At 38.1% G+C, this 9109-nt stretch overlaps 1 pseudogene; it reads left to right on the top strand.

Moving 5' to 3' along the window:
* Positions 1-6661: 6661 nt before the first annotated feature.
* LOC125364681 lies at positions 6662-7461 on the top strand (annotated as a pseudogene).
* The last annotated feature ends 1648 nt before the right edge of the window (positions 7462-9109 follow it).

Below are 9109 nucleotides of genomic sequence, written 5' to 3'. Positions count from 1 at the left end.
TGTCATTTCCTTTAGTTTCTTTTCTTGTTTTGGAGTCTTGTGATGACTGGTAGTATTTGGACCCTTGCTGGATGTTTGAAAGGCTTAAAACCAAAAGTAGAAATTGTAATTAGTGATCAAGAGACTTTCTCTGCTTTGTTGGTGGTCTCTGGGGAATCTTTACTTTGATGAATGGATTCTTAGCAATGTTATATTGTGTAACTTACAGACAGTTCAAAAATCCCCAAATGTTATAACACATCAGAATCTCAAGTCATGGCTGCTAGAAAGCACTGTGAGGGGTTTTCTTTGTTTGTTTTTGTAGATCTAGAGTTTCCATTTTATATGTTTAAGGTATGGATCTCACCTTAAGAAAATAAACTTTTAAAAAGTTAATCCCTCATAATACAGTAATGTGAAGATTAAAACTTGTTAAGAATGCCAGTTATCTATCATTTTATTTCCCTTTAGCACATACCATCTTTAAAGATCTGAATTCTAAATAGAGTATCACTCCACTTATTACCTACATTCTTAATAGCAAAGGAGAGGGAGATAGCCAAATACCCATTCTCACAGGGTTATTTTTGTTAAGGCTTACAGAAGTGAATGACATTTATCTCATTCTGTGCAACATTACCTCCACATTTCCCATCCACCTACTGCTTGATCCAGTCCTGGTTTCTTCAGGAAGAAATGCTTACCAATCAATTGTTCATTATGCATGGGAGCACGTCATCTGGCAAGTTCTATGCCTACGTAGCACTCTTCTCACATTGCTGGATCAAAGCCTATTACTCATGCAAAGAGGATAATCAACAGGCCCAGAGGCCACTGAAGGAAGGGAAAACATCTGAGAAATGAACACTTGACAATTCCAAGGTTAGAGAGCAGTAACTGGTGAGCCTTAACTCCATGGATCGGTAGTATCCCAAGGAAACATCTCTCAGCTGCATCAACTCCACTCCTACAAGGCAAATCCCAACTTTGGTGACTGAGCCTAACATTAGAGATGTTTGTTTTGTGTGTGTATGAGTGCCAGTCCTAGGGTTTGAGCTCAGGGTATGGGTGTCATCCCTGAGCTTTTGTGCTCAAAGCTAGCACTCTAACCACATGAGCCACACTTCTACTTCTTTGGGGGGGAGGGGTAGTCAATTGAAGATTAACTACCAAAAGATTCTCAAGGACTATCCTGCTAGGGCTGGCTTCAAATTGTAATCCTCAGACAGATGTCTTATTTTTTTATTTTTTATTTTATTATAAGGTGATGTACAGAAGAGTTACAGTTACATAAGTAAGGAAATGAGTGCAATTCTTGTCAAACATTGTTACCTCCCCCCCAATTTTCTCCTGCTTTCCCTCCTTCACAACTCCTTCCCGCCACCAAGTTGTAAAGTTAATTTCTATCATAGTGTCTCATGAATATCACTGTTGCACTGACTTACCCTTTGTATTTTGTCTCATCATTTCTGACACAGGGCACCAAAAAAAAAAAAAAAAGTGACAACAGGGGATAAACCAAAGGGAAAAAAATGAAAGGGCAAAGAAATAACTGAAAACAGTACACACACACACACACACACACACACACACACACACACACACCTTATTTCTATATCTTGGAGTTCATTTCGATTAGCATCATTTTATGTGGTCATACATAGCTTTTGAGCTATTTGTGATCCTCTGCTAGAACTATCCTATACATATACAAAGTATTACAAATGAGGGTAACCATAGAGCCTATGTTTCTTTGGATCTGTCTTACTTCATCTAATATGATTTTCCCCAAGTCTTTCCATTTCCTTACAAATGGAGTGGTGTCATTCTTTCTGATGGAAGCATCAAATTCCGTTGTGTATATAAACCACATTTTCTTGATCCACTCATCTAAAACTTGTTCAAACACTCTGGAAAGTGGTATGGAGGTTCCTCAAAAGGCTAAACATAGAGCTTCCCTATGACCCAGCAATCCCACTCTTGGGCATTTACCCAAATGACCACAAACAAGGCCACAGTAAAGCTACCAGCACAACTATGTTCATTCTAGCTATTTACCATAGCTAAGATATGGAATCAGCCCAGATGTCTTCTTTTTGAGTAAACAGTTTGTCCTTTTCAAAGTTGCAATTTTCTGCAGAAATGGAATCTTTTATCAAGATACAGACAAAAAAAAAGAACAAAAAAGGGAATACCAAAATTGAGAGACACAGGGTAAAAAAAGACAAACAACTACAAAAGCAATACTTGCAAAACTATTTGGTGTAAGTGAACTGAACACCTAATGGGGGGAAAGGGAAAGAGGGAGGAGGGAGGAGGGTATGAGGGACAAGGTAACAAACAGTACAAGAAATGTATCCAATGCCTAGCGTATGAAACTGTAACCTCTCTACATCAGTTTGATAATAAAATTTTGAGAAAAAAAAAGAACAAAAAACTTAAGTATTCCTGGTTTAACATGGCTAAAGAAAAATAAAGAGCAAAGAAAGCTCACCCTAGCAGACTGGAGATGTAGTGAGAAAGCAGAGATTTTTGAGCCACTTGGATTGGGTGTAGGAAGAAGAGAGCCATAACCAGTTCCTGGTTATAACCATCACTGTCTTGCTTACCATCCTGGAGTGATGGTAGTAATAAACTTCTCAAATCTTAATCACTACCCTCCCTAGGAAATTCCTTTAATGTCTTTCCAATCACAATAATAGTCTCTCCTCAGATGCATGTTTGTAGACTGTTTTCTGAGCAACTGAATTTTAATATAAGCAATTAACAACTCAAGTCTTCAGGCTTTACTTAGGAAATAGGACCATATCCTCCTTGTTTCATATACTTTTTGGATCAAAGCAAAAAGTGATAATTTCCCACATAGCACATAATTCTCATGTATATCTTCAAAATCTCTACCTGTGTCTACAAGATCATACCTAAACTCTGCCCCATGCTGTGCAAGGCCTTTACAGGTCCAAGCACTGGTGGCCTACTCTGTCTAACCACTGTCCTTCTTCCATTTCCTATTTTGGAATATTTCACTTAATTGTACTCTGATCAAAGAATTATCCTTTCAATTAGTCAGGCTTTCCTAACCAGTTCTCCTCCCTTACATCATACTCAGCTGTAAAGGATCCTTTTCTAGGATCTGCTCACCTGTCTACTGTACCCTAACGTTTCCTATTAGTTTCCTAAGGCCACACACTGCATTACTTTTTCTATCTCCCCTGGCCCTATAATGTAGCCTGGCATATAGAAAATATTCTCACTAGCAGAAAAAGGAGAGAAACAACTTAAGTTCCTAAGAAGGTGTGCTTGTATCAACACAGGTAATAAGCAACAAATTTTGAATGGAAGATTGTAAATAACTGCATAGTTCAACTGTTACTACTTTAATTTTTTTTTCTAAATTTTCCTGGAATGGCAAAGTCAGGAATTGCTTCCAATGAGTTTTTGTTTGCTTTTTTGTTTGCCTTTTGGCTATCCATGCTGCTTCAAATGACATCACTCAACCTTCTCTGCTTCATGCTTTAATACCAGCCTCATTTGTAGCAAGCAATGTGCTGGGATTTGATGTGATTACAGTGAGCTATATCTACTTTATATGTATCCAAGGCAAGCACTTTACCACTAGGCCATATTCCCAGCCTCTATCTACTTTATATGTATCTAACAAGTTCTATATTACCTTCCCTTAGTGCTAGGTAAAGAATTACTTCTACTGGAATGGAAAGGAAAATACCTTTATTAAAACAACTTTACCTAAAATGTTATGTGATATCAGTAGTGAAAAATAACCTTTTATAATAATTAGTATATGTCTAGGATAGTCCTAGCAGATGATAACAATAGTTCAATAGCTATGTACATATGATAACATAAGATGAAGCTAAGCAAAATGATCTCCAGAATATGGAAACAAGTGGTTTATCATAGATGTTGTTATTTTAAAAGTACTATCCAAAATTATTTCTTTTTTCTTCCATTTATCTTCCCTATTATTTAGCTCCTGTTGTCATTTTATTTGATTCTAGTACCCTGGGTAATTTATATATGTTTATCTGAATTAGGGAAGGGAAGAGGAACATTAAAATGGTGAGACAAAGGGTAAAAGGCGAAGCAATGCAACTGCAATACTTACAGGTCAATATGTTGTAAACTAACTGTACAACTTGGGGGGATTGGTGAGGAAGGAGGATGGAAAAAATGAGGGAGGTCGTAACAAGTTGAGCAAAAATGTGCTCACTACCTTACATACCGTAACCTCTCTGTACATCAGCTTGACAATAAAAAATTTTTAAATAACCTTTTAAAGGAAACAGTTTTCTATCAGTCTTTAAAACATAGTAAATAAAACTGTTGACATTAGGCAAGCCTGTTATCTAATTTACTTGTGTAAAAATAGCTTTTCTGGGGCTGGGAATATGGCCTAGCGGCAAGAGTGCTTGCCTCCTACACATGAAGCTCTCGGTTCAATTCCCCAGCACCACATATATGGAAAACGGCCAGAAGGGGCGCTGTGGCTCAGGTGGCAGAGTGCTAGCCTTGAGCGGGAAGAAGCCAGGGATGGTGCTCAGGCCCTGAGTCCAAGGCCAAGGACTGGCCAAAAAAAAAATATATATATAGCTTTTCTAATGTGGTCTCATAGGTGTCCACAGTCTAACCAACCCAATACACCTTTGTCTGGGAACAGATCCTGTGTCACCTAGAGTCATACCCAATCACTTTATTACTTCATGGGAAGTAATAAGACAGATACAAACTGCCATTTTCAGGGCCAGTGAACAAATGTGAGACACGACTTGAAGTTTTACTCTACTCCTAAGTAAAAAAGGTCAACAAAGGACATGGCATGATTTTTTAAAGCATACTTCCATGTTTTGATCCATGAGTAGTTATTACAATAGAAAATGATGCTAGTCCCATGACAGCTCCCCTTGCATAATGCCCTACTGAAAACCAGGAAGGACACAAATACCTTTCAGCGTTTGAATTCATAAAAACTTGGAAACTTTTATTGAACTCATGGTACACTCAACATAAAGGGAAGTAGGCAAATAGGCTTTTGCTTTCTTTGTTACAAAACATGATGAAGGAAGTTAGAATATCTTCTTAGTGCCCTGTGACTAAGAGAAAAGTTGATGGAAAAATAATATCTAAAATTCACATGTCACCTTTTGGAATAATGTCTTTAAAATCTTAAGATACTCCAAGCAAAAAGATGTAAGAAGATGAAAATAATCTAAAATGACTAGTTGAAAACAATTATGCAACTACTTAACAATGCAACATTCTTTTTGCCTAAGGTTATAATGTCAGGGTCCAGACAGAAAACAGGAGAAAGGGAAGACCTAAAATTTCTGCCTTGATCTTGTTCCAATTCTTTATAAATATTATATGTCTTTAAAAACACTTAATAAGAGGTTTCTATGGGGTGTAAGATATCACAAGAAATGTATTCACTGCCTTATTATGTAACTGTACCCCCTTTGCACAACACCTTGTCAATAAAATCTAATTTAAAAAAATAAAACATAAAAAAGAGGTCTCTATAGCATTAGGCCTCTGGCACATTAAATTATTAGTGCTGTTTAGCAAGTAGTATTTATCGTTACAGTTTTCTAGCCTCTCAATTTTGGCCATTTCTCATTTCACATAACAATCATAGTGTAGAAAAGCTGGCTGTATAACAAATTCTATTTTCTCCTCTTTAATAAATGATCCTATAATGGACAATTTTCTTCCCATGGAGCAGAGGGCAAGGAAAACATCCAAAATTTTGAACATAACCTTTCTGGTGATAAATGAATTGATGTAGATATGAGATATATTATAGGAGACATGATAATACCGGTAGTGATTTTCTTCTCTTTCCTAAAACCAGAACTTTTTCTTTAGCTACCTCCATTATTTTTCCCTCCCCAAGGGAATTATTTCGTATGCTTATGGGTTCATTAGTTCAAAAGTACAGCTACCGGGCTGGGAATATGGCCTAGTGGCAAGAGTGCTTGCCTCGTATACATGAAGCCCTGGGTTCAATTCCCCAGCACCACATATATAGAAAACAGCCAGAAGTGGTGCTGTGGCTCAAGTGGCAGAGTTAGCCTTGAGCAAAAAGAAGTCAGGGACAGTGCTCAGGCCCTGAGTCCAAGGCCCAGGACTGGCAAAAAAAAACAAAAAACATCAAAAAAGTACAGCTACCATTACACTATAAATAGGTTACAATTGTAGGAATTTGATTGTCCCTTTCCAGTCTTTCTAACCAGTTATTGCCAAGTGGAGTGATCTAGCAAGGCAAAGGCCCTTTGTGGTGTGGCCTTACTCACATCTTCACTTTTACGTTCCCTCACATTTCTGCAGCAGCATGTAGTGACTTGTAGTTCAAATTGTATTGTTGCCTTAAGAGCTTACCCTGCCTTGACTAAACCTTTCTGAGTATTATCCACAAATTCCTGTGAATTAACCAGTGCCCCAACAGAAACAAACAGAAATATTATAAAAGTGCCACCTAATAATTTTTAAAAAAACACTGGACCATTGTAGATAAACCACAAGAGAGAAAACAAAAGCCACAAGAGATAAAGGAGTATTCTGGTGGGGCATCTTTGATACTCACAGGGGTAAAGAAGCAAAGCAGTTATCAGAATGTGGAAACAGAAGAATAAGCCCTGAGCCTTTTGGCTCTCTGACCAGCACCATGTCGGTCTGCAAGAACAAGCGCCTTACAAAAGGTGGTAAAAAGGAAGCCAAGAAGAAAGTGGTTGATCCATTTTCTAAGAAAGAGTGATATGATGTGAGAGCACGGGCCATGATCAATGTAAGGAATATTGGGAAAACATTAGTCACGAGGACTCAAGGAACCAAAATCACATTTGATGGCCTCAAGGGTTGGGTGTTTGAAGTGAGCCTCGCCAATCTGCAGAATGATGAAGTCACATTTAGAAAGTTCAAGCTAATTACTGAGGATGTTCAGGGTAAAAACTTCCTGACCAACTTCCTTGGCATGGATCTTACCGGAGACAAAATGTGCTCCATGGTCAAAAAGTGGCAGACCATGATCAAAGCTCATGTTGATGTCAAGACTATAGATGGTTATTTGCTTCATCTGTTCTGTGTTGGTTTGACTAAAAAAAACTAACAATCAAATCCACAAGACCTCCTATGCTCAGCATCAGCAGGTACGCCAGATCCGGAAGAAGATGATGGAAATCATGACCGGAGAGGTGCAGACAAATGACTTGCCAGTAGTTAATAAATTGATTTCAGACAGCATTGGCAAAGACATAGAAATGGTTTGACAGTCTATTTATCCACTGCATGATGTCTTCATTAGAAAAGTAAAAATGCTGAAGAAGCCCAAGTTTGAATTGGGAAAACTCATGGAGCTTCATGGTAAAGGTGTTAGTTCTGGAAAAGCTACTGGGGTTGAGACTGGTGCTGAACTCAAGAGAGCTGATGGATACAAACCACCAGTCCAAGAATCTGTTTAAAATTCAGAGTTTTAATAGCAAAAAATAAAAGGCCTATTTGTGATGGGAAAAAAAAATAGAAGAAGAAGCCCTGACACTTACATGAGGGCAGCCATCACCTAGCAATCCTAGAGGAAGAGTCTGGAACTCAGGCTCCTACTCTTTTTATTTTTCTTCCTACCCCTGCCGGTGCTCTTCATTGGCTGTACCCACTGAATGCCAAGTCAAAAAATAATAACAATAACCCTGCAGTTTAGCAGGACACAGGGCAGGATGAAGAAAGATCGGCATTGCTCAGGTGATAAAAGCAAGATATATGCCATGTCAGCCTATAGAACTTGTTGAAGCAGGTGGCTGATGCTTGCTAATGCAATCTCTCTTATTTTAAAATGTTTTCATTGTAAAGGTGATATACAGAGGGCTACAGTTACAAAAGTAAGGTAATGACTACATTTTTTTTTTGTCTTTTGTGTTTTTTTGGTACTGCGGATTGAACCCAGGACGTTGCACTTGCTAGGCAAGTGCTTTGCCACTGAGCTACATCCCAGCCCCTACATTTCTTTTTTAACAGTGTTGCCCTCTCCTTCATTTTCTCTCACTTCCCCCACCCCGACTCCCATCCCCTCCAAGTTCTAAAGTTTATTTCCAACATAGTGTCTAGTATCACTGTTGCATTGGTTCACCTTATGTCCCATCATTTCTGTGACTCCCCCTCCCTTCCCCAAATCAGATAAACATATACAAGACAAAGAATACAGAAATCAAAAATAGTGACAACAGGAAATAAACTAATGGGGAAAAAAGAAAGAAAAATGAAATAACTGCAAACACTACACTAAAAAGCCCTCTTGTTTCCATTTCTTGGAGTTCATTTTGATAAGCATAGTTTTATATGGCCATATGCACATTACTATTGAGCTATTGTGTTCCTCTGCTAAGAATATCTTAGATATACTCTAGTTATTACAAACAAGGAAACCATGCAGCCTATGTGTCTTTGGGTCTGGTTTATTTCACGTAATTTAATTTTTTCCACATCTTTCCATTTCCCTACAATGTGACAATATCATTCTTTCTGATGGAAGCATAGAATTCCATTGTGTAAATCTGCCACATTTTCATATATATAATCAAACTGAATTACAGAGAGGTTACAGTTTCATACATTAGGCATTGGATACATTTCTTGTACTGTTTGTTACCTCGTCCCTCATTCCGCCCTGCCACATTTTCTTGATCCATTCATTTATTGAGGGGAGTCTGGGTTGATTTAATATCTTAGCTATTGTAAATAATGCTTCAGTGAACATGGTTGTGCTAGTAGCTTTACTGTGACTTTGTGGTCATTTGGGTAAATGCCCATGAGTGAGATTGCTGGGTCCTAGGGGAGCTCCATGTTTAGCCTTTGGAGGAACCTCCATAATGCTTTCCAGAGTGGTTGAACAAGTTTACACTTCCACCAACAGTGTAGCATTCCCTTTTGGCCACTTCCCCACCAGCACCAGTTATTATTAGTTTTCTTGATAATGGCCATTCTAACTGGAGTGAGGTGGAAACTCAGTGTTGTTTTGATTTGCATTTCTTTTATAGCCATAGAGATTAAACATTTCTTCATATTTCTATCAGCCATTCTTATTTTTCCTTAGAGAAGTCTCCCTTTAAGTCTTTAGCCCACT

The sequence above is a fragment of the Perognathus longimembris genome, chromosome 16 (assembly GCF_023159225.1).
Source record: "Perognathus longimembris pacificus isolate PPM17 chromosome 16, ASM2315922v1, whole genome shotgun sequence".
Taxonomy (NCBI): domain Eukaryota; kingdom Metazoa; phylum Chordata; class Mammalia; order Rodentia; family Heteromyidae; genus Perognathus; species Perognathus longimembris.
Note: the sequence above shows the minus strand (reverse complement) of the source record. Positions and strands in the feature narration are given on the sequence as shown.